Consider the following 9,379-nt stretch of genomic DNA (forward strand, 5'->3'; position numbering starts at 1 on the left):
TGTAAATATAACCCTCTGACGAAGCCCTTGGCTGAACTTTGGAGCGTTAATTTGAAGGCTCATTTGATATCTGGAAATGTTAATAGGGTCAGTTTTCCATGTGTAGAAACTCTTTGAAGCACTTCACAGAAATAATGCCCTGTCTGTCTTCTCACCTGCAGGATTGCTGTACAGTTTTGGCGTGACAACTCTCAATTAAATCTAAACATAAACATTTTCAACATCTTTTCATTTGGCAGTGCACAAGTCTATCTGTAATTGCACAAGAGCTCAACGGGTGATTATAAGCTTCAGTCTAATGTTTGAAACACACCAAAGCTCAGCTGTCATTAATTCTGAGGCATAAGATGATTTCATACATGCATAGTAAACAAACAGTTTTTCAGCAGCCTTGTATTTAGTGGTGTTTGCTAAGGCACGCATTACTAAGACAGTAGGTTAGTGTAATTGCTCACCAATGTCACAACCGTGTCAGTAAAGAGCTTGAGATAAAATATGAGAGGTTTTCCAATCAGTGCTATATGCAGTATTTTTATGCTTGTGTGTACAAAGTCACCCGTAGGAGGATTGTAACTTTCGTACAAGTATGTGTCGAGGTTTCAGGCATGCGTGGGGTGGCGAACTTGTGCATGCAATCTGAAAAGACCATTTTTGACTGTAATTTGCCATTAATCATGTTGATCAACTTAGGCAGTATCATGGCTAGTACGAACTGTAAATGTCAGTGACATAATTTGCATGCATGCATGTTCACTTTTGCACATTATTAGTTGACAAATTATACTAGAGAGAGTGTGAAAAGTGTGTTTAAGTCCATAGGACCAAAAGTGTCCATAGTTTTAAGAAATACTCGTATGCAAAAAATGGTGCAATAGGAGGAATAGTACCAAACATTGTTTGAAAACACATCCTTGCTTTGCTCAAGGAATAAGTCTTGACTTGTGTATTTGGCAAGTTACAAAAGAGGCACTCAGAGCCTTTTTAAAACCCTCATTTCAAGCTCTATAATCACTTTAGGGTCGCACAAAGAGCATGTTAAAAGTACAAGTGGTAGAAGTTAGAAAGTTCATCTGCACTCTTGAGATGAACACTAATCGAACCTGAACACGATTCTTCATCATCTGTCAGCTTTGGAAAGTCTCTTGTTACAGCTGTCAAATTCCAGTAAGTTGTGATCCTGCTTCTCCTTCTCTTCCTCCTCTCCTCCCTCCTCAGGACAGTGTTGTCTTTGTCTTATTGCCACTGTGGTTTAACTCCTTACAGAGGGAGTTTGGCACAATGGAGCGTTCTCACTCTCATCAGACGAACACCTACAACATCTGACCACTACACCTCCGTTTACTCACTAGTTTCAATACTTCCTTCTTCTTCAGTGTTTTTTTTTGCAGCAACTTCTCAGCTCTCGCTGATGTGTGTCATTTTCCTCTGTTTGCTTTTATAGAGATTAACAACATGATTTGGGTTTTCTTTTTTGTGAAATTTAATGAGGTTCTGTGGCTAATTTTGTTCTTTTGTTTTGAAGACTGCTTTCAAACTAGCACTTTTTAAGTAATATATCATTTGTGTCTTTTTGTATGTTTTTGGTCACACTCATTACATTATAATGAATTTCTTTGTGGCTCAGAATAAATTGCCTTTATGCATTTGTTGCATTCTTTGAATCTTTTGCAATCCATGCTTTGCAGACAAACAAAAGTGCTGTTCTGTCTGGTGTTTTAATGAATCCAAATGGAAAAATACTTAAAGGAACACAGTGAAACCAAGTGTTCTCCTTGTGTCATTGTCTAATCCATAATCGAAACGAGTTTAAAACACCCTAACACAGTGTCTGGAAGCAAACAATGAGCCTGGGAGCATCAAAACGCCATGTTATCATAGTAGAAAAACAATTTTTTTTTAATGAAATCTGGTTGTTTAAAAATGTTAAATTTACTTTGCATGTGCTGTTTAAGAAAAAAATTGGATGTTAGTATTGCTATCTGTGTATGTACTGTATATATCGAGAAACAAAGTATTGAAATGTAAATGAAAAGACCAAATTTAAATACATTTGCATTTATGAATTTGGCCGAATCTTTTATCCAAAGCAACTTACAATCAAGGTGCGCATTTGATCAGTTCTTGCTTTCCCTGGGAATCCAACCAATGATGTTGGCATTGCTCAAATGCTTTCTTGTTGGCTCATGAATAAATTGCCTTAGTACATTTCTTGCACTGCAGACATGCAGATATTACTAAGTAAAATAATTTAATGGGCTAAATTAAAATGCATTAAGATGCATTGACACTTCCAGTGTAGACAGCTCCACTGATTATAATGGGATTTAGTTTTGACACGCCGCTCGAACACATGTGTAGATGTGCTTTGCTTCTTTTGTCTTCTCTTTATATCAGTTTGTTTAAATGAATCTTTCACAGCACTCTAGCAGCACTTGTGCTTTATTTTCTTAAACGGCCATACTGTAAATCACCTCTGACATTCGCAGGTCTCGTGAACACGTCTGTCTCTGCACGCCGCCAACTTATTTTCACAGCTCGTGCATTTTATTGACTTTCTCCCCAGTATGCCCTGCTGATGAAGCAATGCTCTGTGGTTTCTCGCTGAGATCCAAGACCGCAAAAACTGACTCCAAATGATCCCGGATATCATATTTCATTGGATTTTGATTGAGGGTCCTGGGACTTGTTTCCAAAATAAATATTAGCATCTCGAAGCACACAAAAGACCATGAACACACCATGGCTCTAGACGTGCTCGGATCACTTACGCTTCCCTGAACTTCAGATTATTGGAGCATTGCGTCAGGTGGAAACGTGAACGGAAGAATTGACAGTTTTGGCAGATACTCCCCAAAAGTCTGGATTTAAAATTGACTGGTCTAGGATCAGACAATCCAGCGTATGTGCTGCTCAGAAAATCCCTTTCGTTCCGATATGTTTTGTAGGACACAGTGTGACTGGGACCATCTGGATGATGAACAACATGCTAATAGAAAACAGACGCAAAAACTCAGATTTCTCTTTGTGCGCTCGACTGGAAGTCATCGAGGTCAGACGCTCACAAGCTTTTTTAGGAAAAATTCTCAAAACATCTCTGTCCAGTTTGTTTTGATTTGTAAAAAATAAAAAAGTCCTTGATATTTTATGACATGTCAGAATCGGGGTGTTACTCTCAGTAAAATACTGTTAACTTTGCTGTGTTTACTACAGGAAAAACCTTTTCCATTTCCTATTTATTTTAGTTTAAGGCATCACAGTGTTTCAACAGCTGTTACTCACTAACTTCCTAGTATGCCAAAACAAATCTGTGGCTTTGTTCCAAAACTTAGTGAGCGCCCTAGTCTCTACATAGGCAGTATTTTAGGATGTCATAAGCCCTATTCGGACGGGACTAGTTTAACATGGAGAGGAGGGGTAAAGTAATAATTAGCAGAGCTTCTCTGTGATTTTAGGGTTACTCTGTGATTGAAAGGGTCTGGAAAAATGACCTCAGGTGATACTAGTCCCATGCGAATAGACCCGCTGTAAATATGTACATAAATATTTCGTCATTTCCTGTTTAAAAGTATTTTTCTGCGGTTTTCCCAAGTATAGAGACGCTTGATAAAGCATCAGTTGCGTTCTAGACGCTGGGACGAGTCTGTGGCAAAACTCAAGTGTTTCACACACACCATTCAGATCAGAGAGAAGATCGAAAGCACTTGTTAGAGGCACGAAACATCTTTTAGCGTTAGGTAAGTGCCTTTTACCAACACAATCCAATCTGAAGTTAATAAATACATTGATCGACCGGACATAACTGTTTTTTATATATAAACATAGGTTGTTTGCGCACGTGATATCTCGATATCAGGAGGCAACGTAATACACACATGACGACAGGACGTCAGTCTAGGTATAAATGTGATTTCCTCAGCTTTTTGTTCAAAATGTTGCTTTTTATATGAAACTTACCCACATTAAAGTGTTGATAAAAAAAGACAATACATGAAGCTAGAATAATATGTTTTGTTGTTGTTTAAAAGCAAAGGCTCTGCTCCTATAGACCTTATGTAGCCCCGCCCCTTTTCAGCGCTGCGCTCGTCGTCTATTGGCTTCCGGTTCTTGTCCCACCCATATACAATGGTTCCAACGCCCATGGGTTAAACTGATTTTATTTCGGGTGCGGGTCGGGTGTCGGTTCAGTTTTAAGCGGGTCGGGTCGGGTGCGGGTTTTAATTAGTGCTGCTGTCGGAAAACGGGTCGGATGCGGTTTTAAGAACTGCGGGTACGGGCGGGTGCGGATTTACACAATCGGACCCGTGCAGGACTCTGCGTCACGGTGCCACTGAGTGTAAAAAAGGCGAAGCTTGAATTTCCAGGTATGTCCCTCTTTGGCTAATGTATTTTCAAGATGGAGGCGCTACATGGCTGCCGCCAGTCGAGCGACTCGCTCGTATATATTCTAAATGGCAGATTCTACGCTTACGAGAATACTTGATTAGTTGGTAGAAGTAATTACACATTAATGAGCACATATCATTTTGAAAGAACAAAGTGTTTTTTGCTAAGAATCAACTTAAAAAATTACACAGTGTAGCTTTAAGATCTTCCCGGTCTACTGACATTTGTTAGACATCTGCTTTAAACATTACAATCCTCATGATAACTTTCGTTAACTTTACATTAAGTAAATCCACTTCAAAGGCTAATTACTCCTGGAAAGCAATGCCATAGAAATATACAGAGCAACTGCAAAACCGGAAGTTCAAAGACAATATTCTAAAGATGGCGGCGCCCTCGTTTCTCTGGCGCGTAAGGTCTATACAACAGAATATTCTGGGGGCCATGAAAGTTTTGTGAAAAAATTTGAAAAATGCTAGTGCTGTCTGGCAACTTTAAAACATGGTGGGGAAAGAGTTAATATCAGTTGTTTACAAATACAAGATTCAACTACGTTTTTTACTGTAAGTCAGCTAAATATAACTTAAGTTGAAATGACTTGAACAACCAAGTTGATTATACTTAAAAATGTAAGGCAGCAGCTGAAGTTAAAGGCAGAGTATGTAAGTTTCACCGCTTCACTGTAAAAAAAAGAGAGTTGCTGCCTTAAATTTTTTAAGTACAATCAACTTGGATGTTTAAGTAGTTTCAACCAAGCGGCAACATTCTGATCTGAAAAATGAAGCCTACCCGGAAGTGCGAAAAACTGCAATACATCGAAAATCCGCTAGAGGGAGGTCCCAAAAGGGAGCAAATGTCCATAGCCCCCATGTTAAAATGTCCGTTTTCACAGCATAAATTCATGTTTTTACAGGTTGGTCCCATGGACTTTTATTGTATTTTTCGATAGCTTCCGAGTGCCTGACAACTGTGAGGGGGGTGAATTTTTTTCTAACTCGTTAGTTTAGATCGTATTTAGATTTAAAATGTATGAAAAATAAGGGCGTGGTTAACTTTGATTGACAGCTTGATTGACAGCTGACAAGGCAGCGCCACGGAGAATGACAACATAAGAAGCGCCATTTTTTAATACAGTTGACATATAATACCACTGTTTCTGTATCATGAAATGTAGTTTTAAGAGTTTTTCAGGCGAGAATGTAGTTGTTTAAAGCTCAAATCTGTGGTTTATTTAAAGATTTATGAAAATTTTATCCAGTTGATCCAGCGATGACCGGGCGCTCGGCGTTCACGTACCCCGCCTGGAGCAGCCTTTCATCGGCTAGTCGTTCTGAGGTTTGCTGCCAATGCCGCGGACTCTGGCGTCTCTGAAGTGGTTAAACATGAGATATAATTCGTCTTTTTGGTCTCGTGAATCTATAATTTTTTCCCTGGGCAATCGTTTTGGCTGAGGGGAAGTTTCATAACTTTATAAGCTATTTAACTTTACCGATGTATGGTTAGACTAGAGCGCTGACTTTGTATGTTTGCTTTATTTGTATAGCTTCTTATACCTTTTACTTATACTTTTATAATGGCTAATATTGATAAAACTGAAATTTAACAAAAAGAGACTGGGTTGAGTTTTGTCATTTTAATACAACGAAGATGATCTGTAATGTTGTTTACTGCAAAATCTGTTGTTTAGTACAAATGCACATATTGCCTGGACCATAAAATGTTTAATATTTTTATATTATATTTAAAATGAAAAGAGGCAGGTTTGTGTTTTATATTTTGTTTTTTCATAAATAGGCAAACGTTATGTGCAGTTGAATATAATCAATATGCGTTGCCTGAACCACATTTGTGTGGCTATAATGTTTAAGATTTCTTTAAATGAAAACGAAAAGAGTTAGTATGGTGTTTTATAACATATTTCGTTGCCTAAAATATACACAGAGATAACCGGAGTAGCAGAGCGAGCTGAGTGACGCGCGCTGCGTTAGAAGGTGGGCGGGGTTAGGATTTCCCAAGATTTTCGAAGATGGCGCCGCCCATACCCCCCATAAACGGCTTCAAACCCGTTCTTCAGAAAGTCTATGGGTGACGTCACAGACGCTTTGTCCATATTTTTTACAGTCTATGGTTTCAACTCAAATTACATTAAACTGACTTAAAAACACGAGTTGAATCTTGTATAAATTATAACAAAAGTTGAAAATTGCTTGACTTAGTTTGAGTTAAAGTAATGTAAAAACATGTTGTCCTAACTTATTGATCATTTAATTTTTTCACAGTGTAGAGGTCGCCTATGGAAACAATATCGAAGACGTAGCTTGATGACGCAGTGGCGGAGCTGTTGCGTTCACCTCGCGTTTACGTTTTATAGGGTTATCTTTGGTTACAGAACCCACAGCAAATGATAAGGAATAATTATGGGCAATGAAGAATGTGCAAAACAAACATCTGTGGCTTGATTTTCATGAAGCGGACTGGGTTTCAGTGGTTTAGTTGAGGCTAGGCGGGATATGAAGCCACTAACAGGAAACACAATGACACAGGGCGTAAAACGTCGGATTTCACTTGATTTAAACATACTGTAGTTGGAAACATTTAGGATAATGTAAGTAGTACACAAGTCAACAAAATATATAAAATTGTTCTAGTGGTTTTGTGATATTTTAATGCAAAAATCTTACATATTGACCTTTTACATTTCTTTTTTTTCCTTTTTTTAAAGATTTATTTATACATTTTAAGATGCATTACATTTAAAAAAAACCTTTACGTTTCTATGTTGAAATCAGTGGAAAGTAGAAGGCAAAGCATTTCACTACGTTTTAACAGACTTAACGTTGCAGACAACACCGGAATCTATGTTTAACACTAATCCCATGACGTGTGTGTGTGCGTGTGTGTGTGTGTGTGTGTGTGTGTGTGTGTGTGTGTGTGTGTGTGTGCGCGTGCGTGCGTGCGTGCGTGCGTGCGTGTGTGTGTGTGTGTGTGTGTGTTGTGGAGGTGTCTGAGAGGTGCTAACGGGCCCGAGCACAGCGTGACTGTTGTTTATGTGTGTGAATGAGAGAGTTTGGTCTAATAGTGTTTCACTCCAGTGTCGAACTGTGGTGCACAAGAACACAAGTGTGCAGGTGAGCCGCTTCTCAACACTTCTGGACTATATACTGTAACCTGTCAAGTCACATGAACACATCTATGTTTGTATACCGTAGTTATTTTAACCCATGTGTTACTGTAATGTTTAAAAATGCACCGTTGCTGGTGAGGGAATTTTATTTAGCACGCTCACCCTTTGACATAAGAAATTATGGCAAACAAAAATTAGGGAGGCATTTACTGGTATTTCTACAAAATAAACAGTTAGTGACTTTATCTACGCTCAGTTTTTCTCCAGTCTTGGTGCCGTAGACTGTGTACGTAGTTTTCTTTGGCAATTTTTACAATGAAGTTGAACTCTCACTTCAGCTACTCTACCGTTCAAAAGTTTTTAAATGTTTTTGAAAGTCTCTTCTGCTCACAGAGGCTGCAATTTTTTGTTTAAAAATACAGTAAAAACAGTAACATTGTGAAATATTATTACAATTTAAAATAACTGTTTTCTTTGTGAATATATAGTAAAATGTAATTTATTCCTGTGATCAAAGCTGAATTTTCAGCATCATTACTCCAGTCTTCAGTGTCACATGATCATTCAGAAATCATTCTAATATGATGCTCAAGAAACACTTATGACTATTATCAATATTGAAAACAGTTGTGCTGCTTAATATTTTTGTGGAAACTGTAATACATCTAGCATTTATTTGAAATCAATCATACATTTTCAGTTATCAATGATCAATGTAATTCATCCTTGCTGATAAAAACACTTTTGAACAGAAGTATATCATCACTTAATCTCAGAGAAACGTTTCATCAATGGAACTGGCAGCTCTAACAATGGTTGCTTTTGGCAGAGCAACAAACAATGATGGAATATGGTGAAATATAACTGATATTATAATCTAAAGGAGTGTTTTATATGCTCATCAGATTCATATTCCAGTAGGCATGAACTCCAAAGGTGTGTGAATCCACAAACTTGCCTTAAAACACACCTCTCTCTTCTCTCCTGTATCTGTCACTGTGTGAATGATGTGAGATTAAACACACCTGCCTTACTCAAATAAAACACAGCATAAAGCTTGTGGAGCTGTTCGGCTCTCAGCCAAACACCATCAGTCATTCAGAGAGGCATAACAAACCAATCGCTGAAACTGGGTCATGTACTTGAGGATCTCACACAGTGTAGTGCAAAAAATCTAACAACAAATCTGGAAATTACGTAATATCATTTACTTACATTCTTCATCGATTAGATTATTGTGACACCGATGCTAGAATCGATTGAATGCAAAAACGAAAGTCAGTTTTGGACACAACTTTCAGGTCAAGTTCTTTCCAGAATATATTGTTTTTAATTGTTGAAACTTCGACATGTTCATGTTATCATCGAGCTTTAGTTGACAAACTTCAAGAAATTGTTGAAAACGAACAAAAATAAGTTTTAAGGACGTTTTGCTAATGTTCCACTACGCATTAAAACGTTATTTCTGAATGTTCAAAATGTCCAATTTAATGTTTTAAAGTTTTTTCTTGGTTATACGAACGTTAAGGAACCTTTAATTTTATTTTTACTTTTAAGTGTTCGCTGAACATTCCGAAACAAGTAGTAAAAATTTTTTTTTAAATCAGGAAAAATGAACAATGTATGAATGTTTTTGTGGTTACATTTTGAAGACATCATCAAAAACCAGATAATTTTCAACTAACATTCCTATTAATATGACTAATTTACAAAATTTTGAGAGAACCTTGACAGAACGTTACACTGTAAAAAGTGATTAGTTGACTTAACTTAAAAAAAAGGCAAGGAAAACCCATTGCCTTAAAAAATATTAAGTAAATTGTAAAATTAAGTTAAGTGAACTTAACATTTCCACATGACATAACTTAATTT

The 9,379-nt window shown here is 37.4% G+C and overlaps 1 protein-coding gene across 3 annotated transcripts in view; it reads right to left on the reverse strand.

The window, feature by feature from the left end:
- quob (quattro b) overlaps window positions 1-9,379 on the reverse strand; it is a 50,834-nt gene that overhangs the window by 40,694 nt on the left and 761 nt on the right. The window lies entirely within an intron of this gene.

Source organism: Leuciscus leuciscus (assembly GCF_965113295.1).
Source record: "Leuciscus leuciscus genome assembly, chromosome: 14".
Lineage (NCBI taxonomy): Eukaryota > Metazoa > Chordata > Actinopteri > Cypriniformes > Leuciscidae > Leuciscus > Leuciscus leuciscus.